Genomic DNA, 25,605 nt, shown 5'->3' on the forward strand with positions numbered 1-25,605 from the left:
AATGTTCCTTTGTTTTTTTTTATTCTGCAGAGAAATGACAATATCTGACATGTGACGCCTTTCTCCTTGACATGCTTTTGTTGAAGCATGTTGTGAGGGGAGAGCAGCCATCGTTTATATAAATAGTCTATGGGCTCAAGATGTAAATGAGCTACAGAGGCTCACACACAGGCTCTTATGGAGAACAGGGGGCGGGCACTTCCTGCCTCAAGTCCTCTCTAGATGAGCAACTCATAAAGGAGATAACATGAATAACAAAAGCTCACCGTGGCAACCGCATCACAAATAACAGCAGCACTTGAGATGAATATTAGGTGACGCTTTCATGAACTGGAATACATACATAGATATGAGGAAGATGTATGCAACCATACTGCATGTGGGAGAGTGCAATGCGTATGCACGAGGGGGGAGATTAAGAGCGGGGAAGAAGAGGAAGAGAACTTGAAGAACCCCCCACAGAGACGGATTTCACAGCAGTGCTTACTCACAATGTTTCACTTACAGCTGTAGTCACATGTTGTCACATCCCATAAACAACAGCCCACACAACACAAACACACACACACACACACATACACACACGCACACACACACACGCACACACGCACGCACGCACACACACACACACGCACGCACACTCATGCCATACACTGGCATAAACACACAAAGGCCACTTTCCACCAGTCCACTAAATGTCTGTTTGGGCATGGTGGCATACACAACTGTCTTTTCTACTATCGTCACACACGCACATACAAGCACACACACACACACACACACACACACACACACACACACACACACACACACACACACACACACACACACACACACACACTCACAGCAAATAGCCTGCATACTTTAAGTCCATTATGATGAATTGTAAGCAGGCCATTTGAGAAACATAATCTGTCCTTACAACATAATCAGACAAACATCAAAACGTTGCATTCAATTTATTCTGATGTCCTAAAGTAGACAGCTGGTACATAAAGTATTCAACTCGCTCAGTGCGCTCTCGCATCTGAGGATCTGATTAGGATGGTTACCATGCTCTTGCAATGAGTTTATTTTACAAGTATGATGCGCCATCATACCTCATGAGCACAAGTTCAACTAGAGTGAGACTGGGTGAGATTCTTTGCCTCTACTGTAATTAAGCATTAATTCCATAAGGTGGAGTGGGGTGTGATTTTACTATTTGATTTGGGTTATTGGGCTAATTATGCAATTGGAAATCAGTACTCAAGGTGCTTTCATTTTTAGAAGTGCAAATGTTTTTTGTTTTTTTTTTTATTTTGAACAATAAATGATCATTATTTATGTAAAGGCTGCTGTTCACATTTTTGCAGAAGAGTGGTGCTTATATATTTCAAATGACTGTTGTTACAGTCAAATATCTTTCTCAGACATATTGACTTCATATCAGGGAAATATCAGGTTAAACTAATAAAGTGAATGATGGCTCAGAAGCCATCGCATAGCAGAGGGAAATTATACCCAAAGGACCCTCTGACTTGTCAAAGCACAGGTGGTACCAATAACATTAACGATGGCACCACTCGACTCAAGTGGCCATGACAGAGTGGCTGTGAACCAGAATACCAAAACCCAGAAATGTCATTGAATTTATTATCCACACTTGTGCTTTTTCCACCTGTTCTTTTCCTAATGTGACATGTAAAGATCTCCTCAACAAAAAAGGGTCACACCGGGCATGACAAAAAAGGATGCAGTCATAATGTCATGAATCTCACCTTTGCTTTCCCTGTGATGATATCCAAAACTGTCTTAAGAAGTACATTCTAGTGTTGCACTCATTTTGTTGTCTTTTTTTTTGTTTGTTTTAGCATGTTCTAAATACATAACTTAGTCTTTGGGATAGTGGGGCAGTACCAGGTGCAAGAGGAGACTGAGGCGGATGTAAATCAAACACAGTCCGAACACGCCCCCACACAATCCACGTGTAATTATGCAAAAGTGAAAACACCCATGGGGAGGTGGACTACAGAGTCATTAATATGAACTGTGTGTGAGATGAACTTAAAATAACAAAGAGAGAGTCAGACTGCAATCACACTATTCATAATGCAGGCAAATCAGATATATTTCTCAAATCAGCTCTTTACGACAGACTGCCCACACTGCTTTTTGCAAGTTATCAAATTGCAACCCAATGCTAGGATAAATTTTGACATTGTGCGTTTTTCAAACAAAAGATTTGCATTTGTGCATTATCAAAAATGATGATATGATGAAACGCTTTGCTTACATCACATTGCAGTGCTGTGCGGTTAGGTTTTGATTGCATTTGGTTGGTGCATTGGTTATAATTTGGGAAAGATCAGTTTTTTGTATTAAAATATCCACTTTTGGTGGCTAAAAAGTCATCAGAGATACAGTGCTGCCTCAGTGAAAAAGCAAAAAGTTTTGTTGTTTGGTGGTCTACAACAACTCGGCAAGCATCTTGCCTCTTTGCCAAACCATCTAAATTTAATTTTAGTAGTAGTGCTGACAAGTCATGATTATTTATTTCAATTTTTTGTAGCCTCTGTCCAAGGATAGTACTGTACTTGTCCATGTTGGCTTTTATTGTCCTCTGCTAGTAGTAGCATGGATTCTGCTCAGCACTTCAGTCACTCTGGATATGACGCCACCGCCATGTGTCATGTTTTAAGTGTCGCAAAAGACACTTTGAAATCCAATTTGAGATGCCATCTGTAGAAATCCAACTGACATTGCATTTGAAAACAACTCAGAATGCAGTTTGGATCCAATTTACAGAAAAAAATAAACTGCCCAGACTTTGTAAAAAAATCAATCCTGATCCAATTTGGATATTCTAAAAACACATATTTGAGTTGGCAGTCTGACCAAAGCCTTACTGACTGACAGTATCGCTTATCTACATTTAAGGGCATGACAAAGCAACCACTGGCCTCTAAACATTTATCAGATGTCAATCCAAAACCAAATCTGGAACAGTGGTTAGAGTTATAACTAATCACATAGTCTCCAGTGACCTGGTGCTGACACTTTTACCCACAGCTGCAGTGTTGAGGGCACACTGACACCACGATTATCTAAATATCTGTGTTTAGCCTCAAAATATCTGTGGCCTCTGTGTTTCAGGGCATGGCGACCTAATTATATGAGTGATGAAATACGGTAAGCTTTGAGAAAACACACCTCTGATAGATGCTGTGACCTCATCAGTGGTTGTAACCGAGTCTGTTTCTCTGCTTTTTCTCAGACCCTCTATGTTTTTTGGGTTTTTATTTGGTTTTACTCAAAAATTCAATATGATAAAATCATTCCTCCGTGACATTTTCTCTGCTTCATAGGAGGCAATTTCTTCATTTTCCATCTTCTCTTACAGCAGTGGTGTTGCTGAGGTGATCCAATCTAAGTATTCTTGTAAAACATTAGCCTTAAAAAATATTTTGTCTCCCTCCCGGTGTTAGGTGTAAACGCAATATTAATATGGCCAATTTAGTGAATTTTCCACAATCCCCCTGTTAGGAGGGGAGTAGGGTCATGTTATGTAACTTTTCAACACTTTTCAGCCGCTTTTGACTTCACACACTCTCCTCAATCCCCTTCGCTTCTCGCTCCTCCGCTCTCATCTCATCCCTTTATCCCCTCTGCCTCGCTCTCTGTGTCCCTCACGTTTGTTCTCCTTCTCTGGTTCTTATAAGTCGCCCTCAGCCTCCCTGTCTCTATCCCTCCTCCGCCTCAACCGTGGCTTCACGCCTCATTGCGGCCACAAATCTTTCACGGCTCTGCTCTTTCTTGACTTTTCTCAACTGTCTCTCGTCTCGCACCCTCTTTTCTGTGCATCTCCTTCATCTTCCTCACTCTAATCTCCATCCAGCCTCCCTTCATCTCTGTTTTGTTACACACTATAGACTGTGTTTTCCACAACGATGAGAGGGAGGACGGGACAGACGGTCCACCCCCTCGCTATCTTCTCTAACTCCCTTTTCTCTCTTTCCTCCCTCTGTCTCCAGCTGCCATGTTACATCTCAGTCTTTTTTTATTACCAGGCTGTAACAGCTGGTAAACTGATCTTATCCCAGTGTGCTCACTAAAGTGCAAGTTTATAGTCTCTGTCAGTATATTACATTGACTAGGAGTTTGTTAATTTTTGCTCATGTGTCATTGATTGTTGGAGGTTTCTGCTCAAGGGCACCAGGTGATGGTAGTGTCGGCAGCCGGAATCAGGCCAGTTTTTTTGGCCCGTGGTTTATCCCGAGTCTCAGCTGTGTTGGTCAACCAGATGCATCCCAACTTCATTCTTCTTGCGTGCAGTTGGGGCCAAAGCTGAGTTAGGTCATTTCTGGTAATGCCGCAGTGATGGTAGTATTTGCAGCCAGAAATGGGACAGTTCAGTTGGCCTGACTCTGGGGTGTTATTCATCCCCATCTCTGCCTAATCGGGCACCTGGACATGGCCCAACTTATTTCTTCAGGTTTGCCGTATTTGGGCAGATGCTGAGCCAGGTCATGTTTGACAACAGTCTGGTGATGAGAGTGTTAGCAGCTAGAATTGGGCCAGTTTATTTAGCCTGATTCTGGGAGATCAGTCATCTTGAGTCTCAGCCGAATTGGGCAACCAACCGTGGCCCAACTTGATTCTTCCGACGTGTCGAGTTTGGGTTGATGCTTGGCCAGGTCATTTTTTATAATAGTCCAATTATCGCAGTGTTGGCAGCTTGAATCAGGCCAGTTTATTTGACCTGATTCTGGGACATCATTCATCCAAAGTCTCAGCCACATTGAGCAACCAAATTCAGCCTGACTTATGTCTTCTGGCGTGCCATGTTTGGGCCGATGCTGGTCCAGGTCATTGTTGATGGTACTGTTGGCAGCCAGGATTGGGCCAGTTTGTTTGGCCTGATTCCGGGACATCATTCATCCCAAGTCTCAGCGGATACTGGATGTAGCCCAACATATTTCCCTGAGTTTTGGTGAATGCTGAGCCACTTAATTTTGGCTACATGAGCTCTTCCACAAAGATGTATTGTTGTCTGTTGATGGAATTGAACTTATGACTTCTGCTTCCCAGACTGCCTCTCTAATTGGCAGAAAATTAAAGCTACAATATGTTTAGCTGATGAGAATTCTATTTCAGTAGCTTTTACAGTCTCTGAGAGCAAATTCAGTAATTGGAAGCAAAGTAGTTAACGCTTTAATGTTAAAGCTTGCTAAAACTATTTGGTTGTAAGAGTAATTCTGTACAACTTTTATTGAACAATATGTAATTAATAAACCAAAGTAGAAGTTGCACTGTTAAAATGCACTTCAGTAATAAATCTTCATACCTTATTTCTTTTCCTGTAATTCTCTTTATTAAAACTCTGTTCTCCCTTTATTAGTTTGCAGAGATGGCTGTGATGCAGTGCTGAGCAGTGCCATTAAACAATATGTGTATGAAAGGACAATGTACTCTTAAGTTTAATATGACCCGCTGATAGAAATGAAACCAGCTGGTACTGTACGACTGTGGGTTAAAATAATATCTTCCTTGATGAGGTCATCAGCATTTTGTCTGCTTTCTTTTAAATGATGCTGTCATACTTCCTCTTTAGAAAGTTTACCCTCTACCCACCCACCGCCCATCTCTTTCATCTTATTCATTTTTTCAAATTTCTTGTACATCTGGATCACTCTTTCCATCTTTGCTCTCTCCTCTGTGTGCATCCATCCCTCCCTCTCTGTGTGAACTGCGCTGCCCTGATCTGCCACTGACCACAACAGAGATGGATTTGGGTTTTATCTTTGCAGTTTGTTGATATATGCACAAGGGGCTTTTGGCCATCTCATTTAGACATATTTCTGTGAGCTTTTCCCAAAGTGTCTTATTACCTCCTCGTTATTTTTTGGCCTGCTTGTTAGTGAAATAACTCTCAAATCTAACCAGTTTTAATAACATTTGGCAGATAGTTTATGCCATTGTGTGGCACAACCTCTGCAGTCAGATCATAAAAAAACATAATCACAGCCCCTATTTTACAGGCTTTAAAAATTCCCTCCAGACAAATTTAGAGGCATATAAAAATCTTCTTTAAATCATAATTTTTGTCAGACATGGTTTTTGAATTCTTAAACTTGCAGCAACTCCTTATCCCTCGTTGAAACGTTTAGATCTGCTGCCCACAGTATCTTGATCTCTGTATCTACTTTTTTTCTCAATAAAGATAATCTCTTTGGCTTTTGACTTTCTTTGATAGGACAGCTGCTAGAGTAAAAGAGGAAGAGAGAGAGGGGATGACATGCAGCAATTGGAATTGAACCTGCAGCCGCGGCGGAAGAGACATAGCCTCTGTACATGGGATTTACTCTACCATGTGATCTACTGGGTGCCCCATATGCCTCCTGTATGGTGGTCTAGAATCACAAAGTATAGTGAAAAGTCAATTATCAGTGTACCTGCACTGGAGTTTTCAAGTCTCACCTCACAGTTTTGATTCAATTCAATTTAAGTCAATTTTATTTATAAAGGCCATTATCACAAATCACAATTTGCTTCAGAGGTCTTCACAGCATAAAACATCCCTCTGTCCTCAAACCCTCACATCAACTAAAGAAAAACTCCTAACACCTACTGAACCATGATCGGTTTTTCAAATTGGTTGGTTCTTTAATAATAATTTATAATTTTTGAGTTTTGTCCATCCTGAATTATGTCAATTGCAAAATATCATAAATGTCATAATTGGATGTTTGACCCATCCACCATCCCAAACTGCCTCTTTACACGAACGTCCAGTCATCATACTACTTCCTTCTTTACTTCCATCAGCAAATTGGTCATGTGATCACAACCTTCTCAATTTTGTGGCTTATACACAAATTACTCCCTCATGGTGGGTTATGCACGAATGTTAGTGCATTATTTTATGTAATATATATGTATGAACAGCACACGAGAACAGCCTAAAGAGAGTCATATGTTTTACACACTTCTTTACCCATGTGCAACCATAAACTGTTGTATTCTATTTCCTTTTTTTTGTTGCAACGTATTTTTCACATCACTTCCTGCCTTTTGCTTTTCTCTACATGCATGTCAGCATAAACTTAAGGCTGCCTGAGGCTGCCTTTCTTTCCTGCTTTTCCACATGCAATGGCAATCCTCCTTTTATCTTTGAGGTAATTTTTTTGTTTTGGATCCATATGCAGGAATCTTTTGAAAAGAATTTTACAACATTTTTGTTATTTTTTTTAATGAACTTCTAGACTTTTCTTGAACGAAATCTTGGTTTGTGGAAGGTATAAATACATATAAATACAACATGTAAATGAATCCTTCCTTTGTGTTTCTCCCAATGAAAATGGCCAAAAAAGAAAGTTGAAATACAGGCTGTATTTTCTTTACACAGAGCTTTTAAATATATCAAATATACTAATACATCTTCACTAATTTTATTATAAGGTTGCACTGTATAGCTATAGTATGAAGACAAAATTGAATCAGACTTGCTATTTCAAGATACTCTGATATGGATTGAGGGCAAAAAGGACATCCCTACAATTAACTGAAACGAAATATACGAAATATAATTTTAAGCCTCAGAAGCCAATTTCCATTAACAGCTACATGATTCCTTTGATGTGAAAAATAGATGTCTCTTTGTATTACTTTGTTGCTCATTGATTTTCTTTTTGTGCACACATTACACAAACACACATCCACCACTCCCTCCTGCTTTCCCCTCTCATCGAGCTAGAAAGGGCCTTGCTTTGTCCTTGCTAATTCCCTAACTTCTGCTCCATCTTTTCTCCGACATGTTTTTGACATGTTTCTATTCTCTCTGTCTTTAAGGCAGCCCCTACCACTTCATTAACCAAGGACTCCTGTTGGATACATTTACACTTCAAAAGTGATGGATGGAGAGGCCAAGGCACAAAGATATGGGAAGGGAAAGGCAAGACTAAAAAAGAAAGACTAAGAGAGAAAAAATAAGTTAAAAACAGGAGAAGACATTTGGGAGAGTGTGTGGGAGAGACGGAGCGATGGTCTTAGGGGAACCGAAAATTCATGGGAGAATGGAAAAAAGGATGGGGCGTAGAGAGCGTGGAGGTGGGTGGAGAGGAGTGAGGGGGTAAGAGAAGCTGTAAAGAGAAGAAGTGGCTGGGGGAGAAAACAGATGGATGAGCGATGCACTAGGGAAACACAAGAAAACATAAGTCTCCAAAGTACGAGGGCCAAGACCACCGCTGTTAAACCCAAACAAAATCCCCACTCATTGTTCAAAGGAGCATAGTTAATGGATTAAAGATGTGACCAGCTGTTTTAAGACGTGTCTACGTAGAGGGTGTTTGAAGTGTGTATTCTTGGTCTCATATGAATCTTAGCACTTTTATTTTAATCAATACAGCTGTCTGCACACGTTGTGTAAGAGTTTGCTTTTCACTCATGCCTTCTGCGACCTGAAGCATATTTTTAAAGTTTGTTTCCCTACAGGTGTAACTGCAGTGATTGCGTTTTTGACACTGACAAAATGCAGGTCACCTTCACTCGGTACTTCTCCTAAATGCATCCTGTGCAGACACTGTTAGAAGACTGAAGCTGCTGATGTGCTTTTTCAGCTATGCCACCTGTGTAGAAACTGTGTTTGACCAAACTGGCATAAATCTAGTTTACATTTAATTACACTTTAAAGTGGCATTTAGTCCTCCACACACAGATGCATACAGACATAAATACAGATGACGTTTAGTAGGAGTATAAAACTGGTAACTGTTGTTTGCAGTGTTTTAAACCATGCAAATACCCTCAAAAGCTCATGTTACAACCAGATCTACTCATGTTAGCTATAGTATCTGTAACTACAAGTCACAAAACACTTCAGCAGTCTCCACTTGAACAAAGTTTAGCTGCTGCTAGTTGCATAAACACCATTAAAGGGGACGTCTGCAAGTTTCCAACCAGCTCTATATCACAACAGTTTGGGCAGTTTGTGTGAATGAACTATGGTAAACACCCCTCCATCTTACCAGCACGCAGATGTGCCTGCTTATCTCTCAGCTCATATCCACTGGATGAAATACATCATCTAGCAGATTTTTTGCTGGATCTAGGGCTGTTACTCCATCTAAAGATTGTACTAGCACATTGTTACATGTCTGCCACAGAGTACATATGCGATAGAGAGAGAGACCCGCCCCCACTCTCTCGATCTCAGACCAAACTCAGATCAAATGCTAAAACTAGGCAGTGCTGATAAACTTTAAACGAGGATTATGTGACTGCATTGCTTATATTTCACCACACAATGTCTTCAGAAACTTTATAATATATATATATATATAGAAATATAGAAATATTTTAGTGCACTGTAAAACAAACATTTAAGAACAGGAAATGGGCACCATACTGTTTCCAATGCTGTAAAAACAGAGGCTGAAAAAACTGAGATCAAACTTTAAAACGAAGCAGTGCTGATAAAATGTGAACTAAGATTCTGTTACTGCATTGCCTATCTCGAACCTAAAAAGTTTCAGCATACTGTTAACCTGAATTTGAGGTGGTTTGTTGACAGCTGGGCGCAATATTGTTTCCTATGTCCATATGGTCAAGCTTACAAGCTAGTTATGTAACACCAATTTCAACTGAAGAAGAAGATGATAGAAACCAAGATATTTAAGGTCACAGTTTGTCTCTATTGAAAATCATCATTGCATGAGATTTGTTAATCTCTGTAGGCCTTGGCTGTTTAAGTATAACCAAATGGGTGAGATTATTCTCATGATAATTCATGATACAGGTACTGTATGTCAAACTTTGTAGAAAAAAGAAAAGTTTGTGAAAGTACTGCACAACTGAGCAGGTCATTGAAGTGTGTTGTTAGTTAATAGTGTAGTGTAATGATCTCATTTGGTTTGGTACATGGCATGCTGTTGTAGATGGCCTTCATCAAATAAACTAATGGCTGATAATGCTCTGTAGTTTCACCAAATTTGCTTTGGATGATTATACACCTCAGTGCCCAAATCCCACTTTAACCCCTGGATTTTAGCAAGATTGTTACTCCCCCGCAGCACAAAGCACATCCTTTATCTGTGGGAGTTTGATAGGTTTGTTGATTAATTCCAGGAATCAGTGACTACCTTGCCTGCTGGTTAAATATTTGACTTTCAAACACCATTGCTGTATACTCTGTTTTGGAAGAAGAACTTCCTGCTTATTAGGTTATCATGTCTTCTGAATTGATTTTCTATAGCTTCCAAATGTGATGCTGCATGGCTTTTGACGTTTGGCACATTGGAGCTTTCCCAGCTCTGACCATGATCACGACCCAAGCTTGATTCCATTTATGGATGAAATCCTGCATATTTTAGCTGCAGCACGCCCATTAGACAGCTAACTTGCGATGTAAAAATGTGACAGTATTGTTTATATCAATTTCAGGCCACTGTCCCTAAGAATGACAACTGAAGAAAGAAGCTGCTGATCGTGCAATACCGGCTGCCAAAAGTTGACCTAATGCTTCTAAAATAACTGACTCTTTGACTAAACTGAATTCAGCAGGAGCTATCACAATTAGTTATGTAATTACAGACCCAGGCAGCAGGCCAGGGAGCGTAACCCAAATTATCTGAAAAAAATAGCTTAGAGTGTCATTTTAAACTCTTTGCTTTGATTGCAAGCGATTGTGTATACGCTTACCTGTGTGCACACATGCACCTGGGTATGACAGCATTTGGTAACACCTGGGCTGGCCACCAGCAAAGCAAGTAATGAGCACCTGCAGTAAAACAAGAAAAAGTAACAGTCGGTGAGGTGGGAGTTGAGATAGATTACAGGCAGAGCTTAATAAATGGGCCTTGAGTTTGGACATAAATACCGAGACAGTCCACAAAAGAGTGGCTGTAGCATTCATCACAAAACTAAGTTTGACTTTAGACTTTATGTTCACATTCTGCACAATGATGTACGTTTTCTGCCTTCTTTATAGATTGGATGGGAGGAGGGCTGCAGCTGTACAGAGAGAAGATGGATGGTTGAATGTCAGCCGTCCTCTGTTGGGGTTATCCGAGGAGACAGCTGAAAAGGCCGACCAGAGAAATGGGTTTAAGACTACAAGTCCTAAAACTCTCATCAGTCATGGTCCAACTTTCTGCTTGCAAAACAACGCAATTACCCAAATGGTATTAATACCTATTTTTTTACGACAAATATCCAGTTTACCACCTTATTAAGGATAATGATATTAAATAAGTATGTCACCGATATAAACAGAGTCCTTACATAAGACTAGGCTGTGTTTGCAGTAGAAATTCACAAATACTTTTGAAGTTGGTGACCAGAGAAAAGGTCCATGTAAAAAACAATGGTCGGGTGTTGTATTACAGTTAAACGGTAAGCTTAAACATGTTTCAATGCAGTAACAGAGTCCTGGTTTATATTTGATCAGTGCTGATTAGTTTTACAGTTTGATCTTCTTTTTCATTGTACAGGAAGCAGTGCATCCACTTCCTGTTCACAAACTCTTGCAGCAAAAACAGGGCATTAAAATAGTCAAGTGGCACCAATTTCAAAAGTATTTCCATCTTTTAACTACATAGACAGCCTAGTTTTATGAAAAGTCTTTTCAGTGGTGAAATACTTCTATAATGCTTATGCAAGCAACAACAGCAGTTTATTTGGAACAACACAGATGAGGAAGTACAGACTGTTAAATTGAGGATCTTTATGACTGTACTTTGGGCCAGTGCCAAACTGCCCACAGGTTGAACACCAGCTGGCAAACTTTAAGGCAGTATAATGACGGGAATAACAATCTGTCTTCCCTGTCCTCAACTCAACTGGACGTGCTCATTAGTAAATGATTGAAAGCTCTGGTTGCACTGGGAAGCTCCTACATTTACAAGGATTGCACAAAATTAGTTAACGGGAAAGTGTTTTTAAGTTGATTAGAAATGTGTACATAAGGCTGCTTCAGGAGCTTTAGCCGAATTCTTGTGCCTTTCTTCCTTTAATACTGTTCGTCCAGGCCAATGAGGGCAATTTCCTAACACAGCGCCAGATTCAGTTCATGTCTCTTATCAAATAAAGCTTAGTGATACCAAAGACAAGGTTTTTTCGGATAAAAGGAAATGAATACTGACATCAGATAACAAGCAATTCTTCATGCTTGGAGAGCTTAAAACAGCAGTGTCAACTAAGGGTAAACCAAAATCTGCTGCTGATTTTCATCTATTTCCTGCTCCTGTGTTCTTAGTTGGTTTAAACATCCTGAGGAACTGTGCTTGTAAGTCAATCATGCTTAGCTTGAGTTACAAGAAATGGGATCTGATTGAGTTTGACTCCCCCTCACTGTGGAAATGTCAAAGCAGGCAGGATGACAGGTTAACAAAGCGCTGTCCAATAAATGAGTGACTTGCGAGTCCATGCAACCTTTGTTTACAGGCCTTGTCTTAATGGCTGCGCTCCGTGAAACCACACCGGCGCAGTGCCGGGACCGTGGGCAGAGTTTTCACTCCATCAATCTAAATTGTACACATTATGGACGTACACGCTTTGTGCCGACCTGAATTGATGGTTTGAGTGGCACCAGAGCGAAATGCCACGAGTACCGACAGCAGATAAGCTCATAACTGTTACATCATAGTAGAGACTTAAAGGTTAAAGGGTACTTAGTTGAAACTGAGCAAAATTTGGTTGAGAGGTCAGAGTATTTAGGTGTCTAGTATGTCATTTAACATCATTTGAGCAACATTTTTTACATACCAATGTGTCAGCATCTGCTTTAAAATGAAATATAGTCTTTACAGTGCTGATGAAACACATAAGACGTCTTTAGTTTCAACCAAATTTAATGCCATACTAATCGGAATTTTTTGATGTCTAATGAATGGCTTTTAAAGGTTTAATCAAAATGTGTACACTGTCTTTGTCATCACCTCCCAAGTGTCCAATAATAAAAGATGAAACTGTTTTGCTGCAATTACAGTTGTGTTGGCTCTTCTTACCTGCAGTGCTATTTATTAATCTAGATTGTTTTGGTGTGAGCTGCAGAGTGCTAGAGATATCAGCCCTGCAGATGTCTGCCTTATTTCCAATATTTTGTAACTAGATGGCTTACAGATGGAGGATGGCTGACTGTGGTGTCTCTGAAACACTTGGGCTCTGAAAATTACCAGCTACCGCTGACATGACTGATCAAGTCACAAAAACTAGTCCAGAAGTTCAATCTGAGAAATCCTTATTACACAAGAGGCTGAAAGCTAGGCAGCAGTTAGCAACAGAGATGTATGCAGCTATTCAACCAACAAAACTACTACAAAAACAACTAAATACAATAATTTCTGACCTACAGACATATTAATGAACTAGATTTACAGACTACAAGTGAATGTAGAACTTTAATGAGATTACAATGAAAAAATAACACAACAGAGCATTTTATGCAATTACTTTAAGCACATGCTCTGTACATGTGGAAGCTAACACTGAAGACACTAAACTGATCTTGAATTGGCCTAGTTAGCATGACCAGCAGTAGCCAAAATGGAAAGTATCAAGAATCACCTAAGAAGGAATAATAACATAATATAAAACCATATTAGTATGTAAATTAAGGTACTTACAGTTCAATGGACGCACACAACAGTCAGAACAAACGCAGTAACACACAGGTTTTTTAGCTTAATTGACCTAACTACTTGAATACTCAACTGATCTTGTGAACTGCACTGAGGAGACAGAAGCTGTGTTCGAAATCGTCCCCTATCACGGATATAGTGTACCATATAGTGTGTTCGCCAGTTTGTAGTGGTGTTCGAATTCTCCGCTGTAATTTCTACTATATCTACAATATAGTGCACTATAAAATGCCCATAATGCACAGCAAATTTAAGTGTGCATTTGTGTGTGTCGTAGTGTCCGAAATCTCATTTGGGTATTCCCTTTATAGTACGCTATTTAGTACACACTGCATAGTGAATAGTGAGTGAGTGAATGTGGGAATGATTTCTAACACAGCTAGAATGTACCACTCTTAAAGGAGGGGGGAAAGTACCACTCTCAGAGGGAGGTGAGGCGGAAAAGTCTGAATAATGCTGGCCCTTTTTAACAATGGCACTCTGCTTGTGGTGCTCAAAGCGCCAGAAGAAAAAGTAGATTTGGAAACAAACAATGGAAACACTGATGGTGCTAGGTGAACTAGCAGAAGATGCACGCTTCCTTCTGCGCTGTAATACAATTTGATAGAAAGAAAATAGTTCCTACATGAAACTGCTCCTGGCAAGGTCTCTAGATTATCTTAAGTAAATGTTTCATGATTTCCAGAAAAAGACATTGCTGTTGAGTTTTTCCAATTTTTTTTTTTTTGTTTTTTATTTTTCCAATTCAAGCGCCACAAGCTGAGTGCCATCTAGTTCCATTATCTTGAAGAAAAGGCAAACATCTCTATGGCTTATATCTCCAACACTCGGCAACTCACATCAAAACCATCTAGAGTGATAAACAGCACTACAGGTAAGAGGAAAATATGTTGTTTTGTTTCTTTTATTTGGAGGTGAATCCAATTACATTGAACCTGTTGGTGAAACCTGCACCCAATTCCAGAAGACTTCCCCACCCTTGACAAGAATAGAAGTGAAAATTAATTGCAGAATCATTTGTATTCAGTGACTGCATCACCTTTTTCTTGATGCTGTGAAGTTACACCACTGTTTCTGGCTGTCAAGACCAGTTAGTGTTGCTGGTTTGAACCTCTTAGTACAAACCTGGCTCTATATAAGCACAGTTTCTTCATTGTGACTGTAAAGGATTTGCTGTCTGTCAATAAACTTTTTACAAGGAAGGAGCCCATCCAAAAGCAGCTAATTTGGTTCGAGACACTTTTGATTCAGTCAACTCTGCTCAGCTCAGGGATTTGGTGTTAAAAAAAAAATGTTTTAGTTTACTGAAGACTGCTGTGACACAACAGCCTCGCAGTTGGAAATTATGAACATAACCAAACAACTACATCGAACCTCTCCACTCTGGAAACAACCAAACAAAACACACTGTGATCAAAACTTAACTGCTGGCCTCTTTTCTTCTATGATTTCAACATGACTTGTAGCGCTCCAGTATCAGTATGTCTTCTTATCACTCGTCTGTGTAATTTGTCCCATTAGGATTCTGTCCCTGTAATCCCCAACTATCGTCACAGGTGGATGCTTCCTTCCACTTTTCACACAGAAACAAGATAAGAAGTTTGGGAGCGCCTCATCTCTATTTTCAAACACTCTCCTGGCTCCTAAGTGCTCAGTGAACAATCAAGATTCTCCGCTGATAGCGTCGCCCAAGCCCCGGATTTATCTTGATTACCATCCAAAAGCTTGTTTTTCTAATGGGAGTTGGAATTAATTTTTATCCCCCCGTAGAGCAGAGCACAGCAGAGTGAAACAGAGCAGGTTGGCTGGCTTCAGTTTGAAAAAAAAGAAAAAAAACTCTTCAGAGAGCGAGATGGGGAAAGATGGCGGCACGAAGACAAGAGAGACCAGAGAGACGCATGAAAACAGAAAGCCATTGAGATGGGTGACGGAGATTAGAGGGCGACAATCAGAGGCAGGCCGAGCGAGGTGCAACTCTTAAATTGTCTTTCACTGATTCTTCTTGTTCCCTCCATTTTGCTTTCGCCCTTTGCTGTGAGGTATGCTGTCTTGCTGCACGGCTTTCTCTTCAAACCCGTCAAATAAAGACTCTTTTGATCATATCTGACAGAACAGCTCTCTCCACCTATACTTCTGAATGTCTCTCACTCAGCGTCTCATTTAACATTTTTTCCCGTTCAGCTTTTATCACTTTTCTCCTCACATTTTCTTGCCAATTGACTCCTTCTCCACCTGCCTCCCCTTCACGCCATGGTGTTTTTTTTCTCTCCCACTCTGCCTTTTCCTCTGTCTCCTTCTATCTATTTAATTTGACTTCAGTTTGCTCTTTTGAAGCAAACGTTTGATTCAAGGTACTGCTAAAGTGCAAAACTGATTAAAATAAGGAAATAATGGAGTGCTTCAATTCAAGTATAATTTTAACCTGCATGACTGTGCTTTTTACGTGTGTGTGGAATTTAATTCAGTTCTGCTGATATGACATGGCATAAAAAGAATCGACGTCAACCAAACATTATATATTTAAATTCATAAAGACATAAATAGATGACTAATACAGGAATACATTTATATATTCAATATGGAATCCTTTGTTGTCTCAGTATCTGATCAGATCGCCTCAGTCCTTTCCTTTATCCTCTTCTATTCAATATTACCTCCTCTATCACAATGTCTTCCTGCTTCTTGATTCAATGTTAGAAGCATTAAGATAATTTCTATTTGAAGCATAAATAGGAGGTAGAACATGTAATACCAAGTACACAAGTAAACATCTTTGTTATTTTCCTCTTTTCTCACATTAATAACATCTCCTTTTTGTAAGCGGGAATCACTTTAAAAGGCAAAAAAGGGAAAGCTCATGCTTACACATAAACTACAGTTAATGTATTATTAAAGTTGGGAAACTATGACATTTGGCATAATATGTTTCTGCAACCATAGATATATTACATGTGCATATTGTTATATAGCGGATACATTGAAACTCTACGTTTTAACAACATTGTGATTAATGTGTGGTTAGTTTTAGGCCCAGAAACCACTTGGTTATAATTAGGAAAATATGTTGTTTTGATCTGAAAGCAACCGTTTTGGGAGGTACAATCAAACATCCCCTTTTGGTGATACTATCCCTATTGAAAAACCACAGACTGGTTGCTACTAAACACCAGCATTTGGAGCATAAAAAGTTCATGGAAAGCACTGACTGGTTGGCCTAAGGAGCTGATGGACAGCCTGGAATGGTCATTACTAAACACCAACATTTGGAGTCTAAAAAGTCCATGGAAAGCACAGGCTGTTTGCTACAAAACACACAAGTTTGGAGCCTAAAAAATTAATGGAAAGCACAGACTGGTTGCTACTTAACACCCACATGTGGAGCATTAAAAAAAAAAAAAAAAACCTAAAAAAAACTTTTGTTGTTGTTCTTGTTGTTTTTGTTGTTGGTCTCTAACCGGTCTGCAGTCTCCTTTAGCTTTTCAGGCTTCTCGCCAAGGTGGCACGCCGTCCACTATTCCCTCTACCACCCAATGTTAAGGTCAGCTCATCCATTATGTCTTTTTAGAAACATTTATATGATATGCATGAAACGTCACATATTCATGGTTTCAAGAAGCGTGTAACGCCAACACTTTATTCTGGTGGCTGGATTGGATAAACAAACATTCACTGCAGGTCTGTGATGGGACACTAAATCAGGTCTCACACATGAAAGTCAGATTTGGAACATCCATCTAACATCCCAACCTTCAAAACAATACTTCTTGCTATGCTACATAAAAGGCACACTGCTTACTGCACTGGCGCTGAACAAATGAACACTAACAACGAGGTAAAACAACATTCAATAGGAATGTACTGTAACTCCCAGGGAAACTGAGCAAGAAAAGGACAGGAATTTTACTTTTTGGCTTCAAAGGCAAGTTATGCAGAGCTAAGACTTAGGATAGTTTGAGGTTTTATTGGTGATTAGAGAAGGACTAACATAAAGGAAATGATGAAATATTTATCTTAAAATTAAGCCTCCCTTATTTCCAATTCAGGAAAATTAGTTTGTATGGGTTGGTAGGATTAAACTTATGATGTTTTAAGATTTAAAGAACTATTGGGACTTAATTAAGTGTCTCCTTCTGAATTTCTTTATGCTCATAGCACCAGAGAATGTCCATCTTGGGCGTTGGGAGCCAGAAACCTGCTGTTTTTCATTATAGCATCTAATCAGCGGCTGATTTACAGCAGGCGTTCCAAGTGAACTAAATTAACCGTAGCTAAGATTGTGGGACAGAAAACAAACTTCCTCTGGGTCTTCAACAGAGACTGAGGTCCACTAGCAGACGTAGTCAATGAAATGTTCTGAAGGGTTTTGGATCATAAATGCTGCTACATCTGTTTGTTGTTCACATTGATTAGAGCCATTGAAAAGCCATTCACAGCCAGGTCAAAGGTCAATGACAACTGCTGGGTTTCACCAAGCTGAAAAATAGACACATAAACTGAACAATAGATGGCCAATAGTAGTAAAACCCAGAGCAACTCATCAGCAGTCACATTTGCTTGCGTAAACAGGTCGCTACACTCTTAAGAAGACACTTCGTACATCATGAACAGAGGATCCATAATTTCAGGACCTTTGCTGCTCTGAAACAATAATTATCCAATTTATCTTATCCACACCACAGCGAAGACCCAGGAGTCAGACGTACTAGATAAACCAATTACAACCAGTTCTGCCAATATTAATACAGTGTACCCTTACAGGACCACAACTCATTGACTGTATCAGGGGTATTTTTAGATTTGAGGACACTGGGGGCCTTAGGCCACAATTCAGTAGTGGGGGTCCTGGGGAATTTGTTTTGGGGGATAAACATTTTGAAGCTTTTTAATGCACTCTGGCACATTATTATTCCCTAAAGACATTTATTTATTTATTTATTTATTTATTCATTCAGACCCCAGATTGACTATGAATTGTGGTAAAAAAAAAAAGAATATTTTTTTGTAAAAATTACAGAATACTTTACAAAGGCTACCAATGAAAATGTATGGACTACAGTTGAAAAACCCTAATGTGCAATTTTTTTTCAGTGATCAAATGTATTTCAATTTACAAATATAAATGAAATTACAGAATTTTAGAAGGTACTTTTAATTTTCTTTTTTTTTTTTAACCTATAGTCCATATATTTACATCGAGGGCTATTTATAAACCATTTGGAGTTGAAGCCTCAGACCCAACGCCGTTGCACTGTATAGCCAAAGCTAATGGTATAAAACCATGAAAATAGACAAGTAAAATTACATTTAAAAAGAACATTTACAAGCTAACTAATTAGAGTCTGGGACAGAATTTGTCAATGCAATGAGTTTCAAGAACAAGAAATTGTATCAAGACATGGGAATTCATTCTTGTTAGAGAATAAATGGATAAACAAATAGTTTAAATTAAACATAGACCTACAACATACTACATAACTGTTAAGACTCAGTCCAAGTTAAAGACAAACTTATCTTTTTCTTATCCAGTAAAAAAAAATACCATCTGCTCTGTATAAATATAGTATTGCAGTGTTTCTACTGAGCTGCTTTTTTCGGAGTCGATAGGGTTCACTGCCTTGCTTGAGGGCATCTCAGTGGTTCCCAGATGCCCAACCAGATTTTTCAGGTCTGCCACACCAGTTAGAATCCCACATCTTAACTCCGCCACCCAAATCCTCGCAGCTAGGTCGCTCGCCGAGGACAGCAGGAGTATGTGTTCCTTTGTTAGAACAGATGTCTTTGGCGCTTTGGGTGAATTGGCCCACGCAGCACTGTGTAATGGCAGCCATTTTCAGACGGAAAGTCTATAAAAAAAGCAGAGCTGGCTGCTGTGAGATGCAAACGGACTCTTTAACCTGCCACCATCTGTCACTGCCTGGATCAGTGCAACACCCAACACCTCGGCTCCATAAACACTCGAGTATGCTCTCTGTAATTAATGATAGCAAAGCTTTAGTGACCAGAGAAGTCACGAGAGAGCCTGAAGTAGCAAGAGGGACATAGAAAACTGAAGACAGGTCGAAAAGAGTCAAACACTCGAAGCTTTAGAGACGCCACTGTCGTGCTACATAGAATGCATCTCTGATGCAGATGTAGAGGCTGCATTGGACTTTTTCCATTGCCTTTGCTTTTTTTTGTTTTGTGTGTGTCATTTTGATAGACGGGTCCGTACAAAATCCACCATGTTCTTTTTTTTTTGGCTTTTGCCTTTATTGGAGTTAGGACAGCTGTAGCATAAACATCAAACCCAGTGCGGTGAGGACACAGACTCGGTACATGGGGCGCCTGCTCTACCATCTGAGCTAATCCATCATAGTTTGTTTTTAACATATATAATACATATATGTAGCATAACACAATTGTTCTTTTTCTTATAATATAATATAATACCCAACAAGCTTCAAGCTTATGTATTTATTAGGACTTGTGGCGAAAAGCTTTACAAAGACACCAACCATTTTTCATGTCCTCACCACATGAGTCAGACCTTGCTGCATAGATGTATTAAAAGACATGGATATGGAGTTTCAGGTGGGGACCCGGTCATTCCTCTGAAAGTTTCTCAGTGGCACATGAAGGCTAAAACGCCCTATTTTGCCAGCATGAAATTACTCACATCTTTGTATTATGAGCCCCACACAGCAAGAGCACTAGAGACCGTTAACTTCCAGCTCAGTACTGTGCTAAGTTGAATGATGATGAAATGATTTAATATTGTAGCTCTTGTAGTCTTTTGAAATATTATCAGACAGAATGAATCAGTTTGGATTCAATCAATAATATTTTAATTATTATTAATATTATAAAGACAGTACAGTCTAGACTTTTTCTATATGAGAAGTGCCCAGAAAATAATTAATGACTTGGGGCTATATAAATAAAACTGACTTGATTTATTTGAATTGAATTGTAATTTGGATTTTTTAATACTATACACTATGAATAACAAGGCTGTAGAGAATAATGCACTATTTTGGTCTTAAATACTAGTGAATATATCTCAATTATAAAAGGTTGTGAGGTAAAGTCTGAGCCATGAAACTCCCGGGCTGAAAATGAGTTCCACTGTGGCCCTGCTAGCATTAAAATCCTTGGATCTATTTTGGGCCGAGTCTGGACCATTTTTCAGATTGAACCTCTACAAACAAGCATGACTAAAAATCATTATCTTGAGGGTTAACAACCAAAGACGGAGCTACAACACCACATAATACATTTTGCACATTGTAACTCAGGTTGTGTAAGATAAGCAGGAAAACAGGAGGTAGATACCAATTTTGGTTTGAGGATGATTCAAACCGTTTCAAATACAGATTCAGCAGTCGGCTAGATGTTTACTATAGCAGGCAGTGTGTAAGATGATGACACAGATCATCCCACGCCTTGCGAACAGAGAACCCCGGGGTTAATAAGGGCGGCATGTCGACTGTGGATGAGTAATTTGGCTCTGAACCTGAGCGTGTGATTGAGCCAGGGTGAGAGCGAGGGCAGCGTATACGAGCGCGATGCAAGGACCAGTCTGTACAGATGTTGATGAGATCTGTTATGTGTAATGGGGACCAGTGACCCAGTAAAGCCATCGCTGATGGAGGGATCGATACGCCAGCGAGACAATTGAAAGCGTTGTGTATTTGTGTCTGTAATATGCCACAACCTGTTCGGCTCAATCTATCCACCCCCATTCCATACATCACCTTTCTCGCCCTCCTCCTCTCTTCGCTCCTTTCATCTCTGCTTCTTACATCGCATATGCTTTCTTCTACCTCGTCTCACTCCGTGTCCTCTCCTTTCTTTCCCACCACTTCAAATCTCTGATCTCTCCTCTACCATCTCTCCTTTCATCAACAACCTTCATCAATATCTCAACTCCCAGCCCCCCCCCCACCCTGTTTTCTCCCCATCCCCTCTCCAGTCGTGACTGAACCCCCCTCTCCGCCCGCCTCACTTAATTTTTCTTCCACTCCTATAGCTTATGTCCAAAACACGACCGGCACGACTCTGTCCAGAGGGAGCCGGCTCGGAGACCTCGGGCCATATGCTACAAGAGGAGAGGAGAGGAGGAGGTGGGAGGGGGAGAGAAATTACAGTTATGCTGGAAGGAGGGATGGGCGGAGAGGAGGAAAGAGAAACAGCTCTGTGGAGAAGACAGGGACTGAGGCAAAGTGAGACAGATTATTAGAAAAACAGATAACTATTATGAAAGGAAAGGAAAGGAGGGGAGAAGAATAAAAAGATGAGAGAAATGGGAGGATAGATGGCAGAATACAAGAAAAAGAGGGAAAATAAAGCAACATTAGGGGAAGGTGAGGAACTGGAGGACAAAAAGGAGAGAGAGGTATGCCTTGCTCTAATTTTAATGTTTGTACGACATTTAGCCAATTTGAGATCAGCTAATTATCTTCGCTTCCCTGGTGAGTTAAAGTCTGATCATGTGCAACCAGCAGAGCTGAGTCTCTCAGTAGGCACGTTTCCATTAACCCTCAAATTGCATAAACTGAAATTGCGAATTGCTCTTATGACTCATATGATGTGAAATACCAGGTGGCAATAATGCAACTTCATGGATGCCAGAAGAAAACATAAAACAAAGTCACATGACATTCTACAGAACATGGTTTGACATGTGCAATAGACGAGCTTCTTGTTACACACAGTGTACATCTTTGCATTACTTGAGTCTCATTTACATAATCCACAAACTTAGCACCATGGCCATAACCCTAAAGCTGTCAGTTAATTAAATACATTCACAACATGAATTTGAAGTGAACAACCAGGGAATGAATTTTCATCCAACAGGGACCATTTTGATACTGTTTGGAGGCTTTTAACTGTTTGATTTTCCACATTCTGCATTCACATCCAAAATGAAAAAGTAAATTACTGTCATTTTACCTGGACTACTGACTTTTCTGCTTGGATTAGTGAAAGGTACATTTACTTGAAATGAACAAGGGCCTCGAAAAGTTGGTGTTGACCCTGAATGATGTCAAAAGCAGAGGGATCTTCAAAAATGGATAGCGAAGATGAAAAATCTCTTCAAGACATACTTTTAGATATCAAGAGACCAGTTTGATGCATTACTAAAAAAGCTGCAACTGTGATCCAGCTGATCCTGAACAGCAGTGGAGAGTATAATTGACTCACACAGCTACACTCATGTTGCCTCGGGGAATATTATGTATGAAAAAAAAGCACACACATTCTCTGTATCTCTCCTAAAGTTCATTCATAAATGTAGAGTTCAGCTCTTTGGAACATTTTGTTGGATGGAAAAACGCATAAATCAGGATTACTCTAAAACAGGCAACAATGGCCGGCAGTTTGAGGTTGTAACATAATGGAAAGGCACATGATCGTAGAAAAGAATTTAAAACTTGACATTTTTTTGGTTCTCACAAAGATAGAAGTACAAAGGCACACATAAACACCACTAAAACATAAACTGGAATTTTTGGCAACTGTTAAGGTGAAACTACATTCAATTAAAGACACACACAGCTCTCGCTGTCTGTCTTTTATCTCTCACACACAAACAAACACACACACACACACACACACACACACACACACACACACACACACACAGTCTCATTATTTCTGTGAAAATCAGTCTAATCACTGTTCCCCCTGCAGTCCAGAGAAGCACAGCCACTCTTTCATCTCTCTAACAAAGTCATTACCTCTGCTGGGCTGCACATGACGCAACAAAAGTACGGACATCAGTATTTAAACACACACATACCGGCATCATTGGTGCATATTAGGGCCGGCAGCATCAAAGGGTTAACCATGATGCAATTAAGGTCTGTGATTACCTCATACATTTCTTGTAATTGTGTTAATTGCCTGCAAGCATTCCTGTCTTCAGAGGCTGAACTGGGCTGAGTTTTAACCCCTTGAAAGTTGGATCAACATCAGTTTTCTTGTGCTGCGTTCAGACGCTTTTCACAGGCTGTTTAACCCCTTTGATACCTGAGCAATTTGATTTGATTTCTTTCAAAAACATAGAGGAAAAAAACAATGAGCATGTAGAAAAAAAGTGACAAGATAAGTTTAGTTATAGTTATAGTTTAGTTAGTTTTTGTTGTTGTTTTTTTTAAAAAAAAAAAGGCTAGAAGAAGAATTAGGTAAAAAAAGGTATGGAAAACTGTAAAATACTTATAATTATATATTCAAAAGTATGTTATGAAAAAAAATGCAAATGAGGAAAAAATACAAATACTGTTTATTTTCTTCTTAATTTTCAGCACTTTCTGATTTTGTTTTTTTTAAATTGCTGCTTTTTCCTTCCCTTTCCTTTTTTTTTCTTTTGCTTATTATTGGGTAATTTTCTTGTTTCTTGCTAATTTGTGGGCCCTGTTTTGATAAGTTGCTCAATATTCTCTATGTACATTGAGGACAGTGCATAATATTAAGCCATCTGTGTTTGGATGCTATTTGATAGTCACGTGCATTTGTTTTTTTTTATTTCTGATCAAGACAATCTGGTATGACAATATGTCAATATGGACTTCATAACTGTTTTGTGATGTAAAATAATGATCAGAAAAAAGATGCTATTCATCACTATAAAGAAAATTAATCACATGACAGCTCTAGTGTACATACATGAGCAGATGCATGTACTCAAACCCTCAAACACATCCATAAACATGTGCACACACTTGCTGTGAACTACACTGTAGCCACATGCTGTGGCCTTGTTGCCTGGAAACAAAACTTACTTTTACACAGATAATTTCTTTGAGCAAAGTTAGGAGAAGATATGGAGATGTGGAAGAAAAGATGGAGAAGAGGGGGAGGGATAAAGAGATGAAAGGGAAAAAAACAGCAGCAGATGAGCAGAATGCAAACGATGGGCTGAAACATGAAAACAGTCTTGAGCGAGCATTCAAACGTTTGTTTTAAAAACTCATTACAGTGACAGAAAACAGACTGAGGAAGGGAGAAAAGAGTGTGCCATGACTGGTTATGTAGACTTGAAAGAAAGTATTATTTATCTCCGATTTACATTTCATCTTTTTCCGTCATGTGCACATAATACACAAAGAACCGCATTACTTTGAGATGATAGAATACTGAGATACATAAGCTTGGTCTGAACAAGCACACATTTATTGACACGCTGCCCTTCGAAGCTTTTCTCAACACACACAATATGTATCTTTTATTCAGCTCAGATTCTAAATGAATATTTATTTTTAATGAATGGAGAAGGTAATCGAAATAAACTCTCAAACAGCACTTTGAAGTACTAAGGGCTGTTCAAAATGGCCTCAAAGTCTCAAATGGGACCTCAGAATACACTGTAAAAATAACTTCAAATTTAAAAAGTTAGTATCCATTGTGCCTTAAAAGTTTAAGTTGACTGTATTTGAGACAAGTTGAGGTAATTTTTTTTCAATAATTCAACTTGTCTTCTCAAATTCAGTCTACTAAAAGATCGAAGGAAGCACTGGCGCTAACGTTTTGAAGTTGAAACAAATAGTTTCTTTTTACAGTGAAAACACACACCCACCACAGCTAGAGCTGCAACAATAAATCGATTAATCAGGTAATTGTTATCTATTAAATTTAACGCCTACTGATTTGATTATTGTTAATCAGAGAAAAAAAAATAAGAAAAAAAGGTCAAAATTATCTGAATCCACTTTCGCAAATGAAAATATACACAGTAAAAATAAATTTTTTGTTTTAAATTGAAAAAAAATTAGTGTTTGGGCTGCCTTATTTTACGTTATCCGGCAAAGTTTCGCTGAGGGGACTAAGAGGGATATCTCAGCACTGGCTGGATCGAGGGATGTTTACGACAGTTCATCTACATATACTACCCACTCTGTTTTTAATACAAAGCTGGTCTAAAATTGGCAAAGTATCCCTTTCAGTATGCACACGCTCATGCAAATCAAAACAAATTTAGGACTACTTTTTATTGGATGAAAATCAT

The 25,605-nt window shown here is 39.3% G+C and overlaps 1 long non-coding RNA gene across 1 annotated transcript in view; it reads right to left on the reverse strand.

Moving 5' to 3' along the window:
- The window catches only part of LOC148190051 (uncharacterized), a 224,433-nt gene that overhangs the window by 53,356 nt on the left and 145,472 nt on the right, over window positions 1–25,605 (reverse strand). Inside the window, exon 4 of the long non-coding RNA XR_015776157.1 lies at window positions 10,678–10,756. This is a non-coding gene — a long non-coding RNA (uncharacterized LOC148190051). The remainder of the gene's footprint in view (window positions 1–10,677; window positions 10,757–25,605) is intronic.

Source organism: Plectropomus leopardus, chromosome 3 (genome assembly GCF_026936395.1).
Source record: "Plectropomus leopardus strain MGB_pleo_1.0 chromosome 3, ASM2693639v1, whole genome shotgun sequence".
NCBI lineage: Eukaryota > Metazoa > Chordata > Actinopteri > Perciformes > Serranidae > Plectropomus > Plectropomus leopardus.